The sequence below is a fragment of the Opisthocomus hoazin genome, chromosome 1 (assembly GCF_030867145.1).
Source record: "Opisthocomus hoazin isolate bOpiHoa1 chromosome 1, bOpiHoa1.hap1, whole genome shotgun sequence".
NCBI classification, from domain to species: Eukaryota; Metazoa; Chordata; class Aves; order Opisthocomiformes; family Opisthocomidae; genus Opisthocomus; species Opisthocomus hoazin.
In genome coordinates this window covers 68,241,252-68,265,583 of record NC_134414.1, presented here as the reverse complement: position 1 = coordinate 68,265,583, position 24,332 = coordinate 68,241,252, and the positions used below count along the sequence as shown (strand labels likewise).

Below are 24,332 nucleotides of genomic sequence, written 5' to 3'. Positions count from 1 at the left end.
GGACAGCCTGAGTTGCACTTCTGTCTCCATAGAACTTCTGTTGGGAGCAACAGAATCTGCTTGTTCTCAGTAAGAGAGTGATCTCAGTTATTTTCAGCTGTCTTTGGTTGATAGAAATACGGAAAAGCACATGTGTGAGAATGTACTGCACTCTCTTGGCAGACTGTACTTTAAAAAGAATTTCTTCCTACAGGTGACAAGCAGATGATTTTTTTTAAGCTCCCATATTTTCATAAGTGAGAGAGAAAATTCTGATTCTGGGCTTGGACTGAAGAGTGCTGAAGCAGAATCCAAGACTTTCTAATAGAGCTTTTGAAATTATCTCTTTTATGAAGTATTTTATTTTGAGAGATGTAATCTTTCATTTTATACTTCAGTTTCCTTTATGAAATCATATCATGTCCCTATATTTGCAAAATATTTTAATTTGGGGCTAGGCTTATGTAAGAAAGGATTGTAGTTTCAAAATTTGTTCTACCAAGCTGAAGTGCTTATCTCCAGCAGGATCTTTAGTCCATGAAGTATCTGAACTGTCCTTCAGAGCAGTATACCTGTCTCTGATGATCAAAAGAGGGTCATAAGCAAGATGTCTATACTGGGAATCTAAATTTTGGAGTTTGCTGGGACTGTTGAGGTTTTGGCATATGCAATCGTAAACTATGAGTGCAAAATTTTGGGGAGACTTTAGGGATTGTTTAAGACAAGAAGTTTGATAATGATTGAATCAATGTACTCACTCTATGGCACTGTTTTCAGAGAATAGTTGCAATAGTACTGTGTATCATGCTGATAAGGAAAATCTTTTATGTTCTAGAAGATTTGTGCTAGCTTTAAGATAAAGCTATAAAACAAAGCAGAATTATTCTAGCTTGCCCTAACTGTGAACAAAATGCCCTGTATTACATAAAGGTTACCCTAACGGCAGCATATAAATTCATTCTAAAGCATAAAATGAATCAGTTTTGCTGAATTTGGAATTAATAGAGAACATCTGTTTTCCCACAGTTGAATGGTAACACATGCTGACTGAACATAATCATGAAGCAGAACCATGTAAGACATCTACAGGCAGAACGGCAGAGGTTTTAAATTCACATGTACAAGTACTCTCACAGGCCAAAGACAGTTAAGTGCTCTATTGTGTCATTTTCATTAATTTATGTAATCTAGTATCCTAGCTTGATTTGTGCTTGTGGAAATGATGAAATTATGTATTTGACTTTGAGAAATGTAGATTCTAATGAAGAAGACTGTAAAGTCATATAAATCAGAAGCACAACAGCATTGGGGATGCTCAGTAATCTCTTTTTATTACTCTTTACATAACCATTGATTTTAGCAGCAGAGATATTCTGACATAATGTATTCCAAATTGTCCAACTTGTTACAGCTAGAAGAAGTTGTGGTTATACTGAAAATTTCCCTTCCAGGAAATATAGCTTCCTTTTAGACAGTGCATTCCAGGAAAAAAATGTACTGCTAGTATCTGCAGCTACTTCTTCATTTTTGAAGAAGATTTTGGATAAGATGACATACTATGACTTTCGTTCTTTCTATTTAATAAGCCAGAATAATTAATACTCCATAGTTCTAAAGGTACTGCTAAGGAAAGAATTGTAGAGAAAATGGTTTTCATTGATAGAATGGTTTGCTTGAAACCTTCTTGTGAGCAAAACCCTTCAGCTTTCCATCAGCCTCTTCCATTACTGATTCAAGGGTTCTGAGAAATTTCAGAAGAGCAAGGAGAAATTGATTTAAAGGTTTATCTCCTGAGGAACACAACATTTGCACCGAGGTTAGGGACCAGGAGGAGCACACTATAACACACCCTACATGCACAGGTTTATTTGGGGGCAAGTCGGAATGTCTTGGAAGAGAAAGTGGAGATTTCTCCTTGGGCACGTCCACATCCTACCGCAATTCAGTGTGAGGGGAATACTGAATCCAGAAAAGTTTCTGAGTCTGGTGGTTTAGATATAGTCTTAAATTGAAAGAGTGATATGAAATGAGTTCTCATATGAACTAAAAGGGAGGTTACTACACTGGAAACCCCTTTGCCAACAGATCCTCCAGACAGCTAAAGGGCTATGTGCATAGATGTGAATTAATATATATATTAATGTATATATAATATTGAAAAGGTCAGAATCACACACGTTCTTTGCCTTCAACATAATGGAAAATCTTTTTAATTGCATGTATCTCTGGCTGCTGTAGGTGATGCTGTATCTTATTCATTAAATGCAAAAGATCAAAGAAGTGGCTGGTTTGACCAACCTGAAGGTCCACTGTTGTACATCCAAACTTCAAGCTTGTACTCGTCTAGTTGGATGTGCACATTTGCTGATACAACAACTGTGAATTAGAGGAACTCATCCAGAAGAGGTTCCAGGACAAGGACTTCTACATCTTACCTCTTTTATAGTTCTTACATAATAGGAAATAAATCATATTTTACAAACATATATTTCTTTTCACTGGCTGTAACAGGAAGTCTAGAATGACCTGCTTATATATTGGTCTTTACACTGACAGAGAAATTTTAGTTTAGAATGTAGTCTGGCAGCATTAGTCATTAAACTTTTAATGGTGTTCATCCAAGCTACTTTTCTCCCTATTAAATAAGAAAAAATTAGTTTGCACAGTCCTACAATTTTGATCAATATCAATTTGCTGAGATTTCCTGATTAATTTTTGTCTCCTTAGTTTTGTTACAGCATCGTATCAGTGTGTCCTGTTTTTTTAAAGAATGAATTCTTTACTTTGTTTTTCTTCAGTGATACAATCTTATGTACGGATCAGAGCTTCTGTTGCTATATTTTTCAAGTTTCAAATCATATCAAATCTTCTTCTGCTTTCATTTTCATTGGAGGACTTTCCTTATATTTGACTTACTTAGGACAACACTTCATTGGCATAATGTTTCAAGATAATTGTATGAGTTGGAAATTCTAGAGATGCTTTTTCCTTTAGTGGTACCTCTGTACATGTTAGTTTGTAGACTCAAATGTGAAGTTCTTGGATTTCTTTGGTCTTTTTTACTGGATGCTTCAGTGTGTCTTGGATTCCATAATCCATCCAAGTACAATATCCTTTCATGGCTGCTTTCTCTTTCTTTTCACTTACACATTGCATATAAAATGAAATAAATTGATTCTCACCTGATTCTGAGCACTTGACAATTGACAGTTTGACATTGTAGCCTATATACAGGTTCAGAAAATTAATTTAATACACCCTGTAGTGTGAAGTTTACTATTGCTTTTTAGTATTCATTTCAGTTAATTAAGTCTCACACACCAAGAAGAGCAAAGATAAATTTAAACAAACAATTATGACTTCAGAAAAGACATAAAAATAATATCAAGGTGTGATGGCATGATGAAAGTTATTACATCAGATGAAGTTCTTACATAAATATGTATTCTAAATATTTCAAAATCAGTATTCAAGTCTTCTGGTTGTTTAGGCTTACATGAAATAACCTGCTGATTATGTCAGTGTTAAAACACTGGAAACAAACAAACAAACAAACGAACAATTTAAGTGAGGAAATATGTGAACAGGTCATTTTCTTGCTTCTTCTTAGAAGTGCCAGCACAGGCTAAATGGTCTGTGACTTGGACGCTTCGTAATTCAACTAGAGTGTGGATCTGTGTCATCTTGTGCTAGACCATACCATTGATATAGCATCTTTTGGAAGCATCAGTGCTTTTGGAAACATTAGCATTTGAGTTCTATACTGTCTTCCCTGGTCTGAATTCTAGTTTCACTTATGTCCCAAAGTCATAGAACATCAATAATGCTTTTCTTCTTAAGATTCCTAGATAAATGATAATACCAGCATCTTAGCTGATTTATAGTTCTACTACTTCAACTGACAAGCAAATCCGTACATTCTGATCTTTCACGTTAATGAAAGTCAGTCGGTGTCCCAGAGTGCATAGAAACAGCTGAAATAATTAGAAAGCAATTTCCACACGGTTCTCCTCCTCTCCACAGAGCATTCAACAGAATTTCCTTAAAACATATTTTTGGAAAAAAGAAAATTGCTCTGCTAGGAGTACAAAAATTTCTAGCTTTCACAAAACTCCAGAAATCAGAATATTTTCCATTTAAAATTTATTTGAATAACATATCAGAGAGTGGTTTTCTTTTCTTATCTTTATTTTCCCCTACACATATACTTTCCAAAAGACCATAATAGAAAAATACACTCAAATACTTACTTACAGAACAGACAGTATTAGTTCCAAAACTATTCCCATTTTTCCTGTATTATTTCTTTCTCAAAATTGTAGATTATTTCAGAAGGAAAAAGATCAATAAATTCTATGACTAAACATTTTTGGAGCTGCTTTTGGGCTTGAAGATAACAGGCAATTGTCCCGGTTTCCCCTTCTGTGTGCCTCAAGCCTGTGTGAGGTAGGATGTCAATAAATATGCAAGTATAGAGGAGGGAAGATTTCCTACCTTACCTGCTTATTAAGTACCCACAAGTCTATTGTAGATTCTGGTAATTGTATATCATTTAATTAAAATTAATATGAAAAATAAATGCTTCTGTAAAACGAGAAAAATAACAGAAGTTACAGAGTAGCAAGAAATCGCTATTCTATTGTTAGAAAAACATATCAGCATAAAAGTCACTACAAGAACTGTGTGTTCTACTGTCATTGTCCTTGTCAAACTTGGGTGTTTGTTTGTTTTTTTAGTTCATGATCTTGAATGGCTTTTCCTTCACATTGTACAAAACAACGATGAGGTAAAAAGTACTTGTGCAAATTCTTTACTGATATGGTAATAGGCTGTGATTACATTAATGACCTCAAGAAGTCACTGTCCCATAAATGTCCCTGAATTTGTAACAACTTTTTTTCTTTTCCTTCTGTAACATTTTTTTCAATAACTGTTTAATAAAGTACTTTTCTGAATATGTGCATATATTTAGAGTGCTTGATTTCACTGCTTTCGAGTGCTCTGCTCTTTGTATTGTCCTGAGCTTCTGCAACGTTAAATGAAGATATCCTCGATTTTTTGTTGATTCCCTGAGTGTCTCATATTTTAACTCACTGAGTACTGCAGAAGCCAAGGACTACCATGTTATACTCTAGACCTGAATCTAGAGTGCAATTGCATTTCAGCAAGTTATATAAAATGTCTCACATACTGACTATGCGCACGCTACCAAGCCATGCCCAGACCTAGAATGTGACACCCGAAAATCACAAGGGTCACAGATGTTTCCTAAGGTCATAAGAAATGTGAAGAATATCGGATACGTACAAGAGAAAGCCAGAGTAGAACAGGAGCAAGAGAGAAAGCTCTGGATCCTATTTATCCTCACTGTTTAGTGGTTAGTTGTCTCCTCAGCTCTGCCTTTTAACTGCTGCAAATACTAAAATCTACCACAAGGGTTAAATTAGCTCGGAGCAGCGTGGATCTGAGCCATTTGGTGTCGTTTGGTCTCGATCTTTTACTTAGCAGAACAGAGGCCGTCTTTTGTAACATTGTCATTGTTTACAATGTCATCAGGCTTGCTCTTTTGCTTAACAGTCCGTTTAGACAATGAATGAATGAAGAAGAAAGATGAATCTGCAAAACTACAGGGAATAGGACTGTTTTGTACAAAGCAGGAGGAGAGTTGTGTCAGACACTATTCCCATTGACAGTGTGTGCTTCAGCCTTAATTTAAACAGGCCTTCGGGTACCAGCTTAACTTCAATCCCTCTGAAGTCAATATATTTACATGTGCTTAATATCTGAGGCTGTTCTTTGGCAAAGCAGTTTTTCAGTGCATCTGAAGGAGATTTACTAGGACAAAACAGAGCGGTATCTGCAGAAGCATTACCAGTCGTGGCTGTCTCAGCCCGACAACAGCAAAGCAGCACAGAATGTATTTGTGGATGGCATGTGCTGTCTACTGGGGGTTGTTGCTTAGAGAGCTAATGTCCCTGTTCCCTCCCAGAGGCTGCGGTGTGACTCTGAGTGGTATCTCCCAGGGGCAATTCATGCCACGGCAAAATCCTGTCCCCGATCATGTGCTCCAGAGCCGAGCGCTACGTAAGGAGACAGATGCAACAGCATCATTCCTTTCTCACTGCACTTCACGGAGCTCGTGCTTTGTCAGGCATGACATGCTGCAGCCTCTGTGTCCCCCTCAGTGAATCCCTATCTCAAGAGTTAGATTTTTCCTAAAGTATTGTACTTTAGGGGTGCTCTAAGTGAATTGCTTACTTTTTGTATCCAATGTTTAAACCACCTTAAGCCAGTTAAAGACCTGAATTTTACCGCATCTTTCTGCTTGCCTGGTGCTTGTCTCAGGCATGGCTGTGTCAGTACATGGTAAAGGCACCAGAGCTTCCTGTGACTTTGTAATCCTTCATGCTTCAATATATGAACTGCTGTTATTAATAGCAGGAGGAAATTATGTCTGGTGAATCTCTGTTAATGGCATTAATGAGGGGTTAATTTGGCATTGTAATTGTTACTGGGGACCTGTTGCAAGCAGCACAGAAGAGAGCCCTGTTGTTTAGCGCTGCTTCAAATGTCTTTGACGAAGAATTAAGGCAAAGCCTTCCCTTCCCACCCTGATTTGTTTTTGCTGTAGAAGGAGTAGGGGCTGTTATTGTGATCCATGGAGTTTACCGCTCTAGAAAGCTATAAAAGAGCATTTCATCACAGAAAACAAAGATACTTGTAGAAGCAACGGTGAAATTAGATAACCTTTTAATCTGTTTATCAAAGGGCCCACAGTTCCATTTCAAGGTAAGTGAAGGAATACTTATTGAACCCAGAAAATGAATCTACCTCCACAGTACTGAGATAACTGAAAAAGGAGAAAGAAATCAGTGCAAAACCGTTAGCACCTGCCAACTCTTATTAAGAGATTAGAGTGCTTAAAAAGACAGCGAGCAGCTCAATATTTCCTTTTAAGTTTCTCTTGGCTGATTTTTCATGTGTGCTGCTGTGCACCGCAGTGAAACAAACAGGTCACATTTCAGTTCCTCAGAGCTGCAGAAGCACTTTATGGCATAAATAGCAAGTGGCTTGTCTTCAGATTTTATAAGATTTCTTTACGCAATCTATCAGTGCGGGTATGATTGACACTTAGGGAACAGAGTGAGGCTAAGAGTTGGCAAGAAACTTACTTTCGCAGTGTGACAGTGGAGTTATTTTACACATGAACGCTGAGTGATTTAGGAATTGTTCTGGGTTACACTGCAATATCCTAAAATTTCAACAAGTTTCCTCTTTAATCATTGGAAAACATGATTTATGAATAGGCTTCTTGTGAAGCAGTGATGAAAGCAGCACTTCTAGTCATGCAGATCAGAGAGCATAAATCGCAGTGAAGCTGACAGGAATACTGACACTGGCTTTAAAAAGGACAGAGCTATTTCTGACAGATATGGGTGGCCCACTCCACCTGTGAAACACTATAACTTGCAGAGGAAAAGCCAGAGGTCTGCAGCTGGCAGTGTGTGGGCCACATGCCACCTGCAGTTGCTGCTTCATCATCCTTTAGTTAAATCAGAAGCTAGATGAAACTAGGTTCAGAGGATATACAACTGAAGGAAAAACTGCTGGATTACCAAAAGAAGGGGGATTAGTGCTCTGAGCTGCCTGACGGCATGCAGTTTATCCCTGATGGGGAGCAGAGGGGAGATTAAGGGGAGTGGTGCCACCAAATACCACAGAAGTGGGGTTTGCAGCCCTCTGATAGCACTCATGGCTGGGGTGGGACCGGGCAAACCTGCAAAACTGTAATCCTCAAATCATCAGGGAGACATGAACCTTTGCTTCCCCTGATTTCTTCCCCTTGCCAGAAGCCAGGCACCCAGGAACACCTCCAGGCTCCTGTTGGTTGGGCTGACATGGCTAGTCCTAACTTTTATTGCATTTGACACATTTAGAAAATAAATAGCTGCTGAACCTGAGTGGATAATGATATCCCTGAACAGCTTTTCCCTCCACATTCTGATATTTTTATAGTGTTTATATTTTTTTCAGCTCTGAAACTATGTGAGTTATTCAGGTTTTTTTGAAAGCACAGATAATAAATGTAGAACCTGTAAGACTCAGACTGAGTAGAGGTCACATCCAGGTATAAAATGCACTTGCACAGAAAATGTAATTGAAAGAAATAAAAAAGGTTGCAGTGCAAACAGAAGAACTCTGCGGAGAATTAATAATATACATAAAAAAGCAGGTGTTTTGAAGAATCCTGGTAGTACTGAGAGTTGAAGGTAATCCATTGTAGTCAAATTAAGAAACCAATGTGAAAATGGATTTGGTATAGACGGCATATATGATGCAGATTATTTTCAGTTTATTTCACCAGTTCCTGTTCTATACTTTGAAGATCTACTACAAAAGAAGATTTAACTCTCAGCTTTCTCGCTGATCCTTTAGGGCTGAGATAAGCCTAAGTATAGACCACTTTAGGAAAAAAAGTGAACATGACCTTCTTCAGAACAGAGAGAGCACAGGGAACAAAAGCAAAAAATTTTGTAACTTAAATTAGCAGAAGTCTCCTGAATGCATTTACACAGATGTCCCTTTGCACACTCTGAAAAATTGTTTGAATATATTGCATAATGTTACTGCATGTTGCTTGTAGGAATGTGAAAGCTCCTCTACAAACATGAGAATCAGCCCATTTAAGTTCAGGCCTGTTCAGCAAGAAGATATTGATCAGCACCTGGATATGTGCTGCAATCCTATGACTGGATAACCATCAGAATACAATATGGTCCTCAAAGTTGAGCAATAATACCTTCTTTATTTCCTGGTATGTCTCATTCTTTATTTAAAACAAACATGTATTTTCCACAAGAATGCTTTACAGTTAAGCATTAATTTAACATACATTATTGATCTAAGCTCCAAAAGGATTTAGTGAATTTCTCTAAATTGGCTTTCAAACACCTTGTGCTTAATTTAATTAATTACATTGTGTGTCCTCAGCACTTTTGTCTTTATTTAGAATACAGCAGAGAAAGATTCTGCTTTAAAATCTTGCCTTATATCATATATGCTTATTTATGGAAAATCTTTTGTGAGCGGATGTGGAGCAATTCGGTCACTGTGAATGAAGTGGAAATAGGCCCCTTGTTTGTGTGTATGTGTATTATTTTAATGGATTAATATTAGGCTCCCATATTTACATTTGTTGACCTTTTACTCTCTACTACTGTTTACATATTTGTCAAATATTCTTCATGTCTCCCTGTGGGTGGTGAGTTGCCCAGTGTTGACAGTGCCTTTGAGAACTGTGAATTCAGAAGTATAAAGTACATATACTGAGCTATACTGTGCTGCAAATTATTAACTTTAAACAGTTATCATTAAATTCTATGATGGAATTACATTTTAAAGTAACAGCACGATACAGCTCATGTTTGTTAGTAAGAAACCCTTTATCCTTGTTTGTCTTTTGCTGCTGCTAGTTTCTCGGCTCTTTAGAAACTTTCCCAACTCGAAAATTTTCCTTCATCTTTTCTACAGAAACAGAGGAGGAACAACTTTTGGAAGAAGCCGTATAAGTCTAGCACATCTTGTGACAGTTGCTGTATCTTACAATTTCTATCAATATTCACAAAATGTAATGCTTTATTTGAAATCTGAAATTATACTGGTGTAAGATTAATCAAATCCTTTGACTAGAGAAGAATCTTCTCTTTCATTAAAAAGGAGTCTAAAAAAGTAGGTTATGCAAGAGTCTAGTGAATTTGTTTAGATTTTCTTTCCATCACCTCAAAGTCTTTTTCAGCAATTACATTATATGAATCCAGCCCTTTTTTTAATCAGTATATAGGGAAGAAAAACTATTATTTTTTTTAAATTTCTGAAAAAACTAAGAGGAAAACTCATGGATCAGACTAAACGTTTATCAAGCCTCAAACACTTTCTCTGAGTGTGGTTGCTAGACAATATGTAGGAAATAGTAAAAATCGAGTTATAATGTCTGAAGTTTAGAGGGTCTAATAGTAATCCAACGATATCTACAGGGAGGTCATTGAGAAGACAAATCTGGGTGCTTCACAGTGAGAAGACAACAGACACATCTGAAAACAAAAGAGATTACAAAAGAATATCAGAAAATACATTTTTCCCCATGAGGACCATCATCAGTGGGACAGGGAAGCCATGCAGATTCCATCCTCAGGGGGGTTTACAAGATGAAGGCCTGAGTGACCTGCTCTCATCTCACAGGTGGCCCTGCTTTAAGCAGAGTGGTGCTCTACAGATCTCCTGAGGCCCTTTCCCACCAGGATTATCCAATGATCCTATTCCATGATTCTCTGGACATGCTTCAACACTACCATATCATATAGCCATTAGTGATCTTTTCTTCAATAAAAGCCTTTTTTCATTCAGTGACATCCTTATACTTTTTGCACACAAAAATTATTGTTGAAACCATATCCTCAATTTGATTCTTCATTTTGTGGATGAATCCTGAATACACCATTTTATAAGAGTACATGACAATTAATCTAGCTTTGTGATTTTGTCAGTCTCAGTCCTGGGTTTTCAAACGTTTGGAATGCTTAATGTTAATACATGACCTTGCATATACTCAAAATCATACCAGTCCATGATAGCATTGTCTTTTGTTAGCCAAAGGAAACACAGGTGAACCAATCAATCAGTTAATTAATCAATCCATCAAGTCATTGATTTGTTCTGTGGTTCATAAACCAAGAGATTAAATAATAATGTCCGTAGAACCTTCAAGAAGTGCAGAACAATTGAAAATTAGCAAAAAATTTGAAAACAGGTAAAGCAATTAATCATAATGTAAATCAATTAATCATAACTATCAAGGTATATAAAAATAAAAACAATCTTTTTGGCTTTTTTTTAAATTCCCAACAACTTTTCTTATGTGATTAGTTCCCATCTTTCATTTCTCATGGCTTTATTTATAGACCATGAATAAGAACAGGATAAATGAACAAATTTCCCAATAAAGTAGTAAGAGACATGTTCATCATTGCATTGAAATTCATGCTTGTCTTTGCCTGTCCTTCAGCAAAAATAAAAAAAAAAATCAGCTGTCTTCATTATAGGATTTGTCAGCATGATAGAGATAATATTAATGCATTTTAAATTGAAAATAAATAGCAGGGTTGACATTTATATACAACACTAGAATGTGACAGGATATTGTATGCTGTGATGTGTGTGTCATTGGCTGATGCAGACTGAACACATTATCCCCAGCATTCTTTTTGTGCATAAATCAGAGTAATTACTTAATCTTTAATTTTAAGCAATTGCCACTTTGGTCTAGCTCCAGCATTTCATTGTACAAGAGTAAGATGGACAGAAGAATTATTTCTACATCTCACAAAGAGGACTTCCTGATGAGGAAAATTATATAGCAAATTTTGACAAGAAATTACTTTGCACAGTTGTTGCAAAGTCCTTGGCCTGGCTTTTTACAGGTCATGTTCAATTCAAAAGCAGAATTGGCTGCCAGAAAAGTTGTTCCGGTTTTTGTGGCTACAGCACTTTTTGGAATTAGAGTGTACCACTAATATTGGTACTAGCCAAATTCTAACATGTTTTTTAGCTATTTAGTAGAAGGTTAAGTTTACAGACAAAAATATGTATGTATCCACTCCCCTGTGTCCAGACCTAAATCCAGAGAACACAAAGTCTACTTGCTTGCATGAATGCAAGCTCTTTAACAGCACAGTCATATTAAAGAAAAAAAAAACAAACAAAAAAACAACCAAATTTCCTAATGGCTAATTTTCCCTATCGTAAGCTTCTTTTTGTAGAGAGAACCCCCCATTTCCCAAACACAGACATCTCATTGCATTCTGTGATTCATTCACTCCATAATCTGTGGATGAAAGGCAAGACTCCCCAGTAAAATCAGTGTTAATAAACTTCCTTTACTTATTTGGGTTTATTTCCTGTCTTTAGAATTAGTAGCAGTTTATCAATAGAATGTGAATTACTTATATCCCCTAGAGCAGAAGTTTAGAATAGGGGAAGATGATTTTTCTAAATCTCTGCATCCCTAGGGTAGATAGGTAGGCTCTTTCAGAGAGTCATAGCAGGAGTCAATGTGTCTCCATTGATTACAGGGTAACCACAGAAAAAGACGACCCTGAAGTGCGCAGTTAGTAATACTTCAGTAACATTTAAACAGATATAATCTTCATCCATGCAATAGAAGTACAGCCTTGCTTGAGGTAAGAGTTAAGAATTCCTTTTACAACCTCAAGGCATAAATTCCACCTATACTTCCCTTTCCCACAGCTAAACCACAGCCTAGGATATTTGGTGCTGATAGGTGTTCGAGACAGCGACCTTTCACAAAGTGCATCAAAAGAGATTAATGAAAAAATACTAATATTTGACAAAACGGACTCAAAATTAGACAGTAATAAATTGTGTAGAGACTTAAATAACTAAAGTTTTGTATTATCATACCAAAAAGAAGCAAGTCTGTTTTGTTGTTCTTTATATCTAGAAGAAGTGTTTTAGACAATAGAAGAGACGTGACATCAAACTGACTAGAATGGAGGTAGGAAATTGTATCTCTGTATTTTGAAGGAAGTTATGCCTGCAAGGAATTGAATATAACTGCAGGGAAAGACAGAGAGGTCTTCACTTATGCTGCTATATTTCTTAAGTCTCCTCAGTCCTTTCTTTCTCTTTCTCTCTTATATCCCTCTGTCTTATACTGTTAACAGAACATACCTTTAAAAAGAAACCACCTTTAAAAATCAACTCCTGGTCTTGACAGCTACGTGTTTGGATTCAGTTCATGAAAGATCCTTCACAAACCAACCCCTACAGGATTAGCAAATCCTACTTATTCAGCTCATACACCAGAGCTATTGCACCAGAGACAGTTTTACTGTCATAGAAAACAGTGGTCAGAACAGTGAGGTTAACAAGTTTCCTTTCTGAAGTGTATCCTGGGAGCCTTAAAGTACACCTAGACAGCTGAGCTATTATACTGGTGGTAGGCTTCAGAACTTTTCATCTCGTATTTCACACCGCACTGAGTGGCGAAGGTACAGTCTTTCAGTATTCACACTAGACAGAAAGTCATATGGAATGACATATGGAGTCTTCAACTTTGACTGATCCCCCCACCAGGTCGTACAGCCCACCTCTCTGTTGCAGACTTGGAGTGTCTCCACATGCCCAGCTCTTCAAGCTGGTTTGAACCATGACTCTTTCCCTCCATTCTGCTCACGTTCTGAGATTTTCCTCTCCCACAAAAACACGTGGATCCTCTGGCCCGGTATCATCCTTTGATATTCCAAACCAAAATTTCCCACAAAGAGGATTTTCATGAAGGTTAGTTAATGCAGAAGCTATTTCCTTAAATATTGTTCCTGTTATTGGTGGTCAAAAGAGCAGGGAGATACAACACCGGACAGAATTGCTCTATGAAAGGCATGAGAAAAGAGTGCATAAATGCCTTTAATCCAGCTAACACAGGAGTGGCAGGGAAGAATGTAGTTCCTGTTCTGGTAACCTCCAAGAGAATGCTTTACTCAGAAATCTTCTCAGAACACATTATCATGATTCTCAAAAATGAGACTGAGTTGCATAACTCTGTTCACAATCAACTCTGATTACAACACAGTGTAATACCCCAAATCATGGCATAATATGGCTGCATATGATGGAACCACTTGTTTATTTGAAGAGTAACAGTCCTGGAAACAAATATATTGAAAGTATATTTTATTTAGCATCACAAGTGGAGTGTTTTATCATAATGTTGAGAGCACAGCAATAGCAACAAAACAGGAATATTTGTGAACAACAGAACTGTTGAAGCTTAGCCTCATGTCTTGGGTTAAATGCCTGGATGACATCTTTGATGTTTAGTAAGGATTAAGTTTCTATTTTGATCTCTCTCTCAGTTGTATTTCTTTATTCAGTCATCTACTTCTACAAACTTGTGGGAATTCAGTGTCTGTGGGGCTGCCTCTGTGACCAGTTTTCCTGCATCATTTTACCTATGTAAAGGCTGCTTTCTCTCTAACAAAACAGGAATCGTCAACTCAATTGCACTCAGTGACATTTGCGGTGTGTTAACACCCGTGAAGTCTAGAAGACTGAAAACAGATTTTATTTTCAAAACTTCATCTCTAGACTTGTCAGCAGTCTGCTTCAATGTTGGACCTTGCCCGTTACGGTTAATTCCTAAGTAGCGTCACTGGGCCCTGATTCTGAACAGGAATTGTAGCCCCTAGACAACGTTGCAAACAAAACAGAAAATAAATGAGAGTACATTTAGTCCCAGTGAACAAAGCAACAGAAAGCAAAATATGAAGTAAAAGAAATAAAATAAAATTCAGCTAACACAGCATGGTTGGGAACTAATTTAGTATAAATAAGTCATTAAGAAGCAAAAAAGTAGACAGGGAAGATCTGCTGAGTTTCCAAGCAGCTTGTTAGCATTCATGAGAGTGGATCGTTAGGAATTATCATGTCACACAGCTAGTACATAGCCTACATGAAGGATTCTGTATGTCAATCAGTGGAACTGTAATTACCCAAAAAAGAGATGTCTGAGGCTGGTTTCTGAGATTAACCAACTTTGAAGGAATTTAGAACTTTAAAAGCGAAGGAGCACAGGAGCTTAATGTATTATTTTCTCATTCTGCTAAAGAGGACAACTTTTTAAGGAGATGCATACACTTGCCATCGTAAAGATCATTAGTAGTAAGGGTGAGATTCCCAGCATGAAGAAGAGCAGCTGATCAAAGAAAAAATTGATTTGGTTTTGTGCTCTTCTCCCATTCTGTATGCCACAAATTACCATTGTATGCAACACAGGTTGACAGACTATGCTGCCGGTGCTGACTTTCCAAGATATCTTTGAAATTCATAAAGACAGCATCTTTCTTAAAAAAAAAGGAGTAAAACCTGTCAATATGAGAAGAAATACAGCTTCACAAAAAGGTAATTAACTAGGTCACAAGCTAGCAAAGAAAGATCTGCAATTATTATGAGTGCATTTCAGAAAGAGGCATTTGACAAAGAGTCCCAGCAGAACTTCCAGACATAACAGGGTTTGATTAAGGAACAAAAATCATCACAAAATGACAGTGAAAACTTAAAAATAGCTATATGCTCAAAAGTTTTTAAGCATCTAAATTTCAAAATAGAGATTTGACGATCAAAAATAGCCTGCGCCCTAATTTTAACTAAAGAGAACTTAATGCCTCTTGTTTAAAAAAAAAAAAAAAAACTGTTTGTTGCTATTAAACCATTCTGATTACTTGTTCTATGTTTTTCTGCACTCTTTTGTTCTTCAGTCGTTGCTGGGAGAATGACACACAGGAAACACGGTCTGTACTTCTGGTGCTTCAGCTGGTCACAAGCTATCTAAAGGTGCAGGTCTGGACTCCATGGTCACCTGGAGTCTATACATGAACAGGAAAGCACAAAAAGACATAAGGCTTCCTTACTCCTCATGCCCAATTAGTCTCTTCTCCCATGCTTGCAGTTCACTGGGCTGGATCACAGGTCTGATTCAGCTGAGAATTAAGGCGGTAAAGATGACCTGGTCTGTCTTAACATATAGGCTGTACTAGTATTATTGCTAGTACAAAAGTCGTAGCAGGAGTATGCATCTACTATAAAGATGTGGGGAGGTTCACCTATTTTAACAGCCTGTTTTTATGTTGACTTGCAGTCATCATGGAAACAAAATGTAAGCACCAGGGTAGTTAGAGAACCTGGGTCTAAACGAAGGACTTGCATTATAGAATAGATAATCTGCTTTCTTTTGTAATTTATCCTTCAGATCTTTTTTTTTACTAAACAGTAAAGTTCTCCTTTTAGTATAGTAAAAACATATCTATTTATGTTTTATCATTTTATTAAACAGTGTGGGCAGATCGGACCGTGCATTTCCATTGGCTGCTTTTGAAGGGTTCCCATTGACTTTGAAGACAAATATGAGTATCCAATGCTTGATCAACAAGGAGCAGAAGCTCATGAAGCCTTCTGAACCTGTTGTGTGCTTCGGTCACACATCAATGAAACTGGCACATGATTTATTCACCGTTGTTGCCCACTAAAATAGCCAGTAATTCCCTAGAAGGCAACTGTCCACTTGACTACTGTCACTTGCAGGACTTTATCAAGAAGCCATGCCACCCACAATCCTGTTTCCGCAGTAGTTAGCAATAGACCTTGCATAGGACGAAGCCAGAAATTTCAGAATAAGCAACAGCACAGATGTTTCCTAATCATTACATCTGAAATTGAGAAATGTTATTAAAGACTTTGTTTATACTTATACTAGTACTCTTTCTGTTAGCATTATTAAGTATCCAAATCACCTTGTGTAAATCTGCATTTTAAGTATCTAGCGCAGTAGCTTTCTTAAGATAAGTATAAATGTCTTAGTATATGCAAAAGTGAGAAATACCTACAGATTCCTGAGAGCCAGTACACCTACACAAAGTATCTAAAGTGGGCACAGTTCTGCACCCTGAAGGTCTCAGAGAATATTTTTTCTCTATTAACTATACAAGGGAACATATGGCCTTACCTTAGAAAGATCATTTTCTGAATCTTAGTTTCTTGTTCTCAAGAAAATGTTATTGTATAACTGCCAAGTCTAAGCATTATATGGAAAAATATTTCCCTCTATTATTTCAAAACTGAGACTTATCAGTTTTATTATTTCTTTGCCCCCTGGTTCTGGGACATAAAACAAGGAGATCAGGAAATTGTCCCTTTTCTCTGCAACACTCATCATTTTATAGATCTTTCCGTGCCACCATCTCCTTTCTGAGGCTCAGTCCTTCAGAGGTCTCAGTGACAGAAATTCTGTCTGCTTTTCTCTTATTTTTTCCTCCTTTCCAAGGTAGGATTATCTGTTTCTGCACAGAGTATTCCAGGTGAGTGTCTGGCATTGGCTATGCAGGAGATTGTTTCTACCTCATTTCCCAGCATTTCTGCATCCACATGTTACCTTTTCTGGCTGTAACTGGACAGAGCTCACTGAATAGCAAGACCCATATCATTTTCCAGGACTCACATACTAAATATAAAATCCATCATGGTACACAGGTAGTTCAAATTTTCTTCACAAAGTTACTTTTCATTCAGTGCTTCAGCACTGAACTTCACTCTCTATTCTGCAAGTCTTCAGTTCAGCTGAACCTTAATTTCTGGGTTTGGACTTTCTGTACACTTTTCTCTTTCTGTACACTTGCTTTCTTGTTGTTTAGCCCTCTTTCTAATGCATTAATACATTACTAAGCAAAACATTGCATATATGAAAACCTGAGACACTCTGCTTTTAACTTTTTGTACTGATGAAAATTGAGTTTTTTCCTTCCTTTGTTTCCACTTACACAGTCCATATACGTGACTGTGTACTACTCTCAAGCAATAATAATGTAATTTGTTTACTACCTACTTTAGAGACCTTGCTAATGGATTTTTGAGGGGCTAAATAAATTGTCACCAGGATCACATTTTCATTTTTATGCTTTGGAAGAGTTCTAATTCATTACAGAGAGAATTTACCTTTGCAGAATTCAGGCTGATTAGCCTTTCTCATATCCGTGTTTACATTTTGTTATATTATTCCACTTCTAGATATTATTTTAAACAACTTATTGGCCTCCAAATATGTCTGTGGTTTACTTGTCGGAGAGTGTCTGGATGACTCAAGGAACCATTCTGAAATGTAAAGTATAATATTTTCTACTCTCAACCCATCTAATCTATTAACTTTTCTTAATGACAAACTATAAAATTTTTGGTAACAGGTCAGATGTTTTGTTCTCAGGTTCTTTGGTAGTCTTCTAGTGTTGTCACCTATTTGCTGAACAAGCTGTAGCAACAACAAATGAAAGTAAACTTGAAGGGCAAAACTCCACATCTCAGTATTTTTCCTGATGCTACTGACCTATGCAAATTGTTAGATGTGTCAGCAGATAGTTGCCTTCAGACTTGACCCAACGTAGCACATGAAATCATCTAAGAAAAACTGCAATGAAGTAAATATTTGAAAATCTGAGAGGAAACAACACTTTTGTTCAGAGAGAAAAAGTTCCTTTTACAACAGCTTGCACAAATACCAATTTTGCATAACTTAGGCAATCCTTTATGAAAAGAAAGAGGGGACAAACATGCTATTGTGATGGCAAAGTTAAATACATATAATGCCGTAAAAATAAAGTAGTAGTGATTTAGTGCATTCATTATAAGCTCATCTTGTTTCATTTGTGTGTAACTCTTCTACAATATCTCTGCAGAAGACACAGTTTCTTTTTGGATATCATTACTACATACCCATCAGCGAAGGAATACAAATTAAATATGAAAAAAACTGAGCCCAAAATCCCCTGCTTCTCACCAAGATAGAACCACACTTCACAGGATGCCTCTAAAGGCACACTTTAGCTGTAAGTAAATTGATATTAATGTCTAATGTATAACAAGAATATAGATGTTTAAGCAAAATGCCTCAATTTGAAATAGCATCATATAATCCAATAGGATTAAATAGGAAGAATTTTATAGCAAGCACTGCATCTTATGATACAGTGTTTTATTCAGTTTCCCACAATGATACTGCGTCAATAGTGAAAATATTTTGATATTTCAGATAAAAATATACATTTTAGATTTGATGCTATTAAATATGATGGAAATCTGGCAGAGGGAAAGCAAGGGGTATTTCTCTTTATGGAGATAACCGCTAGTACAGGCACTCACAGAGTAGTATCACACTCATCATACAACTAGATAAGGCTTTTTTTTTTTGTTAGCTGAAGATGATACCTAATGTAACCTGTCTTGTAATTTCTACCTCAGCTAGTCCCAAGAGTCTAGCATAAAACAAAATCTTTTTCCCAGGATTAGGCACACAGAACCGATCCCAGTATTAGGCAATATGAAGATGAGAAGTGTCATATACATTGTATATATTACTAAAATCAGCTATTTCTTCTGCAGAATTGTATAGTAATGCTGAAAGCTGACACCCTTGGGCTGGAATCACTGAGTATTCCTGGGTCTTTGTTGGAAACTCTGAAAATACAACAAGGTTTGGAGGATTTAGACCTATTTCTTCCTTCCAGGAGCTGCCAGTCAGTCACTGTTTTGCCTTCAATGGAATTACAATTCAATATCTCATCTTTCTATTTGTTCCTTTGAATTTACCAATAATCAAGTTTAAGTGGCTTAAAGTGGTAAAGAACCATTACAATTTCAGGGGATATAAAAGATGTATTAGATTTTAAGTGGAAAAACTTGATAAATCTAGGTATTTGAATAAGCATTATAGTGTTAATAGTACTTGAGAAATTTCACTTTAGTCTCAGAATGTCAGCAAGAATATCTGGCAATACTCTCTGCTTCCAACCTTGCTCTTAATGGTGGAGAATTTATCTGACAAAGATTTAATTTTGCGTTCAACTGAATTAGCAATCTGTCTACCTGTGTGGCACAGTATATGACAGTAGTGCTTGAATAATTGGATGGGATCTTAAATATCTTAAATTTTTTTTTATTACCCTTATACATGTGTAAATGTAGTAGAAAGGACCAAAAATACACTTCAATTTCTCTCCATGGTAAACCCAGTAATGGGAGGTTTAATATATATAAAGTTCAAAGACAGCCAATGAACTATGAGCCTGCTGATGAATTATAAACTTAGAGGGAACATGGGGTTTGTACGCTTGCTGCTTTCAAGGGATTTCTCAAACTATATTATGGTGAGATTTTACAGAGAAAGCAAAAACTTAAAAAGCAACAAGGGCTTCTTAAGGTGTTTAAAAGCTTGAAGTCTCATGAATACTGTTTTCTATGGTGTAAGAGCTCTGAATCATGAATTTATAGATGTGAACTGTCACTGTGGGCCAAACTATTGACAGTTTGCACGGACCCTTAGGTAGACACTTGATGCTTCCAACTCTGCTAGGAAATCAGAGGTGAGAAGATTGTGTTGCAGTATCTATGCCGGTGATCACCAGATTGGCAGGTGAAATGACAAAAAATGTATGTGTAAGTTGTCCTGTTGCTCTGCAGTCTCCTGTAATAACAAGCTTCATTCTGCTGCAGCAAATGTCTAATCCCTTGCACGCTCACACCAGATCAGGGAAGCTCCTCACCTGGGACGTCTACTCTTGGTTGAGCTTATTGTTGAACTTATTTCCTGGTGGAAAAGGACCTGGGGGTGCTGGCTGACAGCCAGCTGAACATGAGCCAGCAGTGTGCCTAGGTGGCCAAGAAGGCCAATGGCATCCTGGCTTGTATCAGGAATAATGTGGCCAGCAGGAGTAGGGAGGTGATTGACCCCCACACTGGTGAGGCCACACCTCGAATCCTGTGTTCAGTTTTGGGCCCCTCACTACAAGCAGGTCACTGAGGTGCTGGAGCGTGTCCAGAGAAGAGCAACAAAGCTGGTGAAGGATCTAGCAAACAAGTGTTATGAGGAGCAGCTGAGGGAACTGGGGTTGTTTAGTCTGGAGAAGAGGAGACTGAGGGGAGACCTTATCACTCTCTACTACTACCTGAAAGGAGGTTGTAGTGAGGCAGGTGTTGGTCTCTTCTCCCAAGTAACTAGAGATAGGACGAGAGGCAATGGCCTCAAGTTGCGCCAGGGGAGGTTTAGATTGGATGTTTGGGAAAAATTCTTTACTGAAAGAGTGGTCAGGCATAGGAACAGGCTGCCCAGGTAAGTGGTGGAGTCCCCATCCCTGGAGGTGTTCAAAAAATGTGTAGATGTGGCACTTCAGGACATGGTTTAGCAGGCATGGTGGTGTTGGGGTGACTTGAAGACCTTAGAGGTCTTTTCCAACTTTAATGATTCTATGATTCTATGATTATTGGTGAAGTCTTTGGAGAGCTTATCGTGCTCTCCCAGAAAATAAGATTTATCGAATGCATGATCACAAACTCTCATGGCTCTGGCTGCAGTGTCATATATATCTCCATATATATCCCCATCTAGGCAAGGTTTTCCTGCCTGGGCTCAAGTCAGCTTTTGGTGCAGCTGTTGCCTCAGACCAGAGCTGTGTGAGAAAAAAACTGTGAGAAGGGGGTACCTGTCTCCTTTTGTTGGCGGTTGCTCAGGCACTGACTGTCTTCAGATGTCTGGATGTCTCACTTCAAAGTCATAACAACAGCACACAACTCTGAGGTCTTTATATCAATCTATACATTAAAGGGGGAGAGGTAGCATGACTTGAGGATATTGGGTCTAGCAACCTAGTGCAGTGATGTCTCTGAACCTGTTCCTGCATTCAAAAGTGTCTAAAGAGTAAGGCCAGTCTGTTTTGTCTCTAGATAGTTTACAACACAATAATGTCCTTCTAATCAATTTCAAGTTACCGTGATTAAAATAAACTTGAGTTGGTAATACAAATAACATCCTTAATCGAGTCTACACTATAACAGGCTCCTTCCACTGTTATGAGTTCTGGGGATTTTTTGCTTTTTAAATAGATTCCAGATTCTAAAGCATTTTTCTTACCTCTGGTGTCTTAATTTTCATATTTCTTCTGGATCCACTGGCTCCTTGTCTCTAGCTTTTGTCATTTTATTTACTGAATTTTCAGACGCTTACTTGGTTTTAGACAGAGAAATTTTCAGCCTCCGCGATCAAGATGAAAATTTCACATCAAAACTTAACAAGTCTTATGCTTAAAGAGGTTGTAATTCCAAATGGAATGAAAAAATCAAGGAACAGAAAAATATTTCTTTTTGTATCAGCCTATGACAAGTCCCCTCATCTGCCAGGAATCTGCATCAGCTGTTGAAAGTTGATAGGCCCATAAGGAATTGTCTCTTCTGAACAACACTGGAAGTTTCTAGGCAGAACAATCAGGTCCTTAATTTGAGGAAGCAGAAGATATGAAGAGAGAGACTGTCCTGGCCTCCTGCATACACTAGTAGTCAGCAGTACCAATCTTCTGAATAATGTCATGTTGAGCTGATTTATATATACTACTATTAGTATGATTTATCATTTTGTCATTTATATAGACTACTCTATTTATATAGACTTTAAAAGTGATGGAGAGCAGGGTTGAACACAAAGACTTTCCAGCCTTGACATGTTCCTTGGTTCATGAATTCTGATGTATTTTTAGAACAGACAGTAAAATTTTAAAACAGGCCCTTGCCCATTGCTAACTGACTCAAAGTCAGTAGTCCTAAGATCTTCCAGGGAAGCTGATCAGACACTCTAAAGATTATTCATTTGTTTTATTTTAGTCATTTGAACATTTTAGTACAGTATCTTATCAGATGGAGTACTATTAAGCTCAGAAAATCAAAGGATAGTGCCTCCTTTTTACTTTTTACCAGACTACTAATTTCTGTAATTAGTTACTTAATTTTCAATTTCCTTTAAGATCACCCAAAGGGATGTTTATGATCTTCAAAAGAAAATTTCTTTGCGGTGTTAAGTAAGAGCTAAGACTGAATTCTGATACAGATGATGAGTTCAGGTTTTAGGGCATTATAAAACAACAGTGAAGTTAATCACTATGATGACCCCAGCTGACTGGATGATTAATCACCAGAAAGATAGGGCTGATGGATCTGGTTTTCACACAGCATCTGGTCCTTGCAGAAATTTAATTTATTTTGACAGATAGGAACATTATAGATCTCTTCTATATCTGTGTCCAATTTCTTTTTAAGAATACCAAAGTGACAGTGAGACATCGATGCAATCTTCTCTGCAGTAACTTCTCCGTAATCAAAGAAACATATTTGTATTAGGAGCTGACATATTTGCATCTTTCTAGTTGTCTTTTCCGATATGAACAACAAAGATATAAGCAGAGCAGCTTGTCATTCCTTTCATTTGTATTTGGTTACAAGAACTCTTGTTATGCAGTATATGAACTGAAGTTAAGATCAACAATGTTCTGGCAAACAAATTCCAACCTTGTTTTAGCTTTCCTCTACCTTCAAATAAAATAGCATGCATGCCTTTCAAATGAAATTCTTATACAATAGGTAAAATAGGGAAAGAAACAAGTTTACCTATTTAATTTACCATCATTTAGGAAACACCAGAAGTTTTTGTTCTGTAATACAATTGTTTATATTCTCTGGCATCAAGATCTTCTAGATAAATATTAAAATATGTATCTTATGATATTCCAACCATGCAGGTACAGAAAGTATTCATTAGAACAAAATATAAATAAAATCAAAGGTTAGAATAACCACCAGACAAATGTGTTTTTTCCCAAATTACTGTAAATTTCAGGCATAACTTTCCACAGTATGAAACAGACGTTCTATTTTCTTCATGCGGTCTTTTAACACAAGGAATTTTAAAAATGCAAGTAGCATGGAATAACTGGAAAATACTATGTTTGTTCTACAGGAAACTAGGATTGTTAATTTGTGTTCATTGTGGATCTGATTGAAAAAAAAAAAACAAACCAAAACAAACCCAAAAAGTAGAATTCCTCAGGGAAAAATAAGCTGTGGGTGCGGGTGTGAGTGTGTGTGCATGTACAAAGTAACTTCACCAAAAAGCAGAACATCTTTGAGTCAATATTAATGTAATAAAATACAAAAGAGTGTGATTTGTATTTAAATGAATGTTTTATGAGCAATATTTGGCTGTATAAACAGAATGACAATAGTTTATTTGGAAATAAATGTTTGAACCTTATTGAAAAATATTCCCCCAGTCAAAATTTTTTGATTTGGATAGTGTTGAAATAAAATGAAAACAACTTTTTTTTTTTAACTTTTGTCCGTGGAAAGCCTGTTCCTGTGAAATACCTTATTTTCAGCAAACAACATATATGAAAGCTACTGTTTTGTTATATGTTTTCTTCTGCATGTAATGAAGAAAGTTTAGTCACATGACGGGATCACTGACTCTCATTGGCAAAGATGCCTTACGAAGGATTGATCTCTCCTACCCAGTCACTATTACTGCGCTGTTCGTGTGCTTACTCAGCCCTATCCTGAGGCTGCCCATGGTCTCAGAATAGGACTGGGAATGAAGGCCAGCAGAAGAGAAACATCATCAGTAGTGCTGCAGCTCTCATGGGCAGAAGTGTCTCTGCAAGAGCTGATTTTTATTCCAAAGTACACATGCAAAATGCAGTTTTCCTGAAGTCAGGCAGTCCTTACTATTCAAAACTGACAAAGTTCCTGAGGGAGTTCACTTTTGTAACACTACCTTTGTCAGACTTAATCAGATCTTGTACCAGTTAGCCATCTATATTTTGGTTGTGTAGTCTATATAAAATACACTCGTAAGCTATCTATAAGACATCTCTGCTTGTACAACATGATATCTCATGTCCTGATGCACAAAGCAGACA

General features: G+C 37.1%; 1 protein-coding gene across 1 annotated transcript in view; it reads left to right on the top strand.

Annotated features, from left to right (window-relative positions):
- The window catches only part of NALF1 (NALCN channel auxiliary factor 1), a 525,082-nt gene that overhangs the window by 467,961 nt on the left and 32,789 nt on the right, over positions 1–24,332 (top strand). The window lies entirely within an intron of this gene.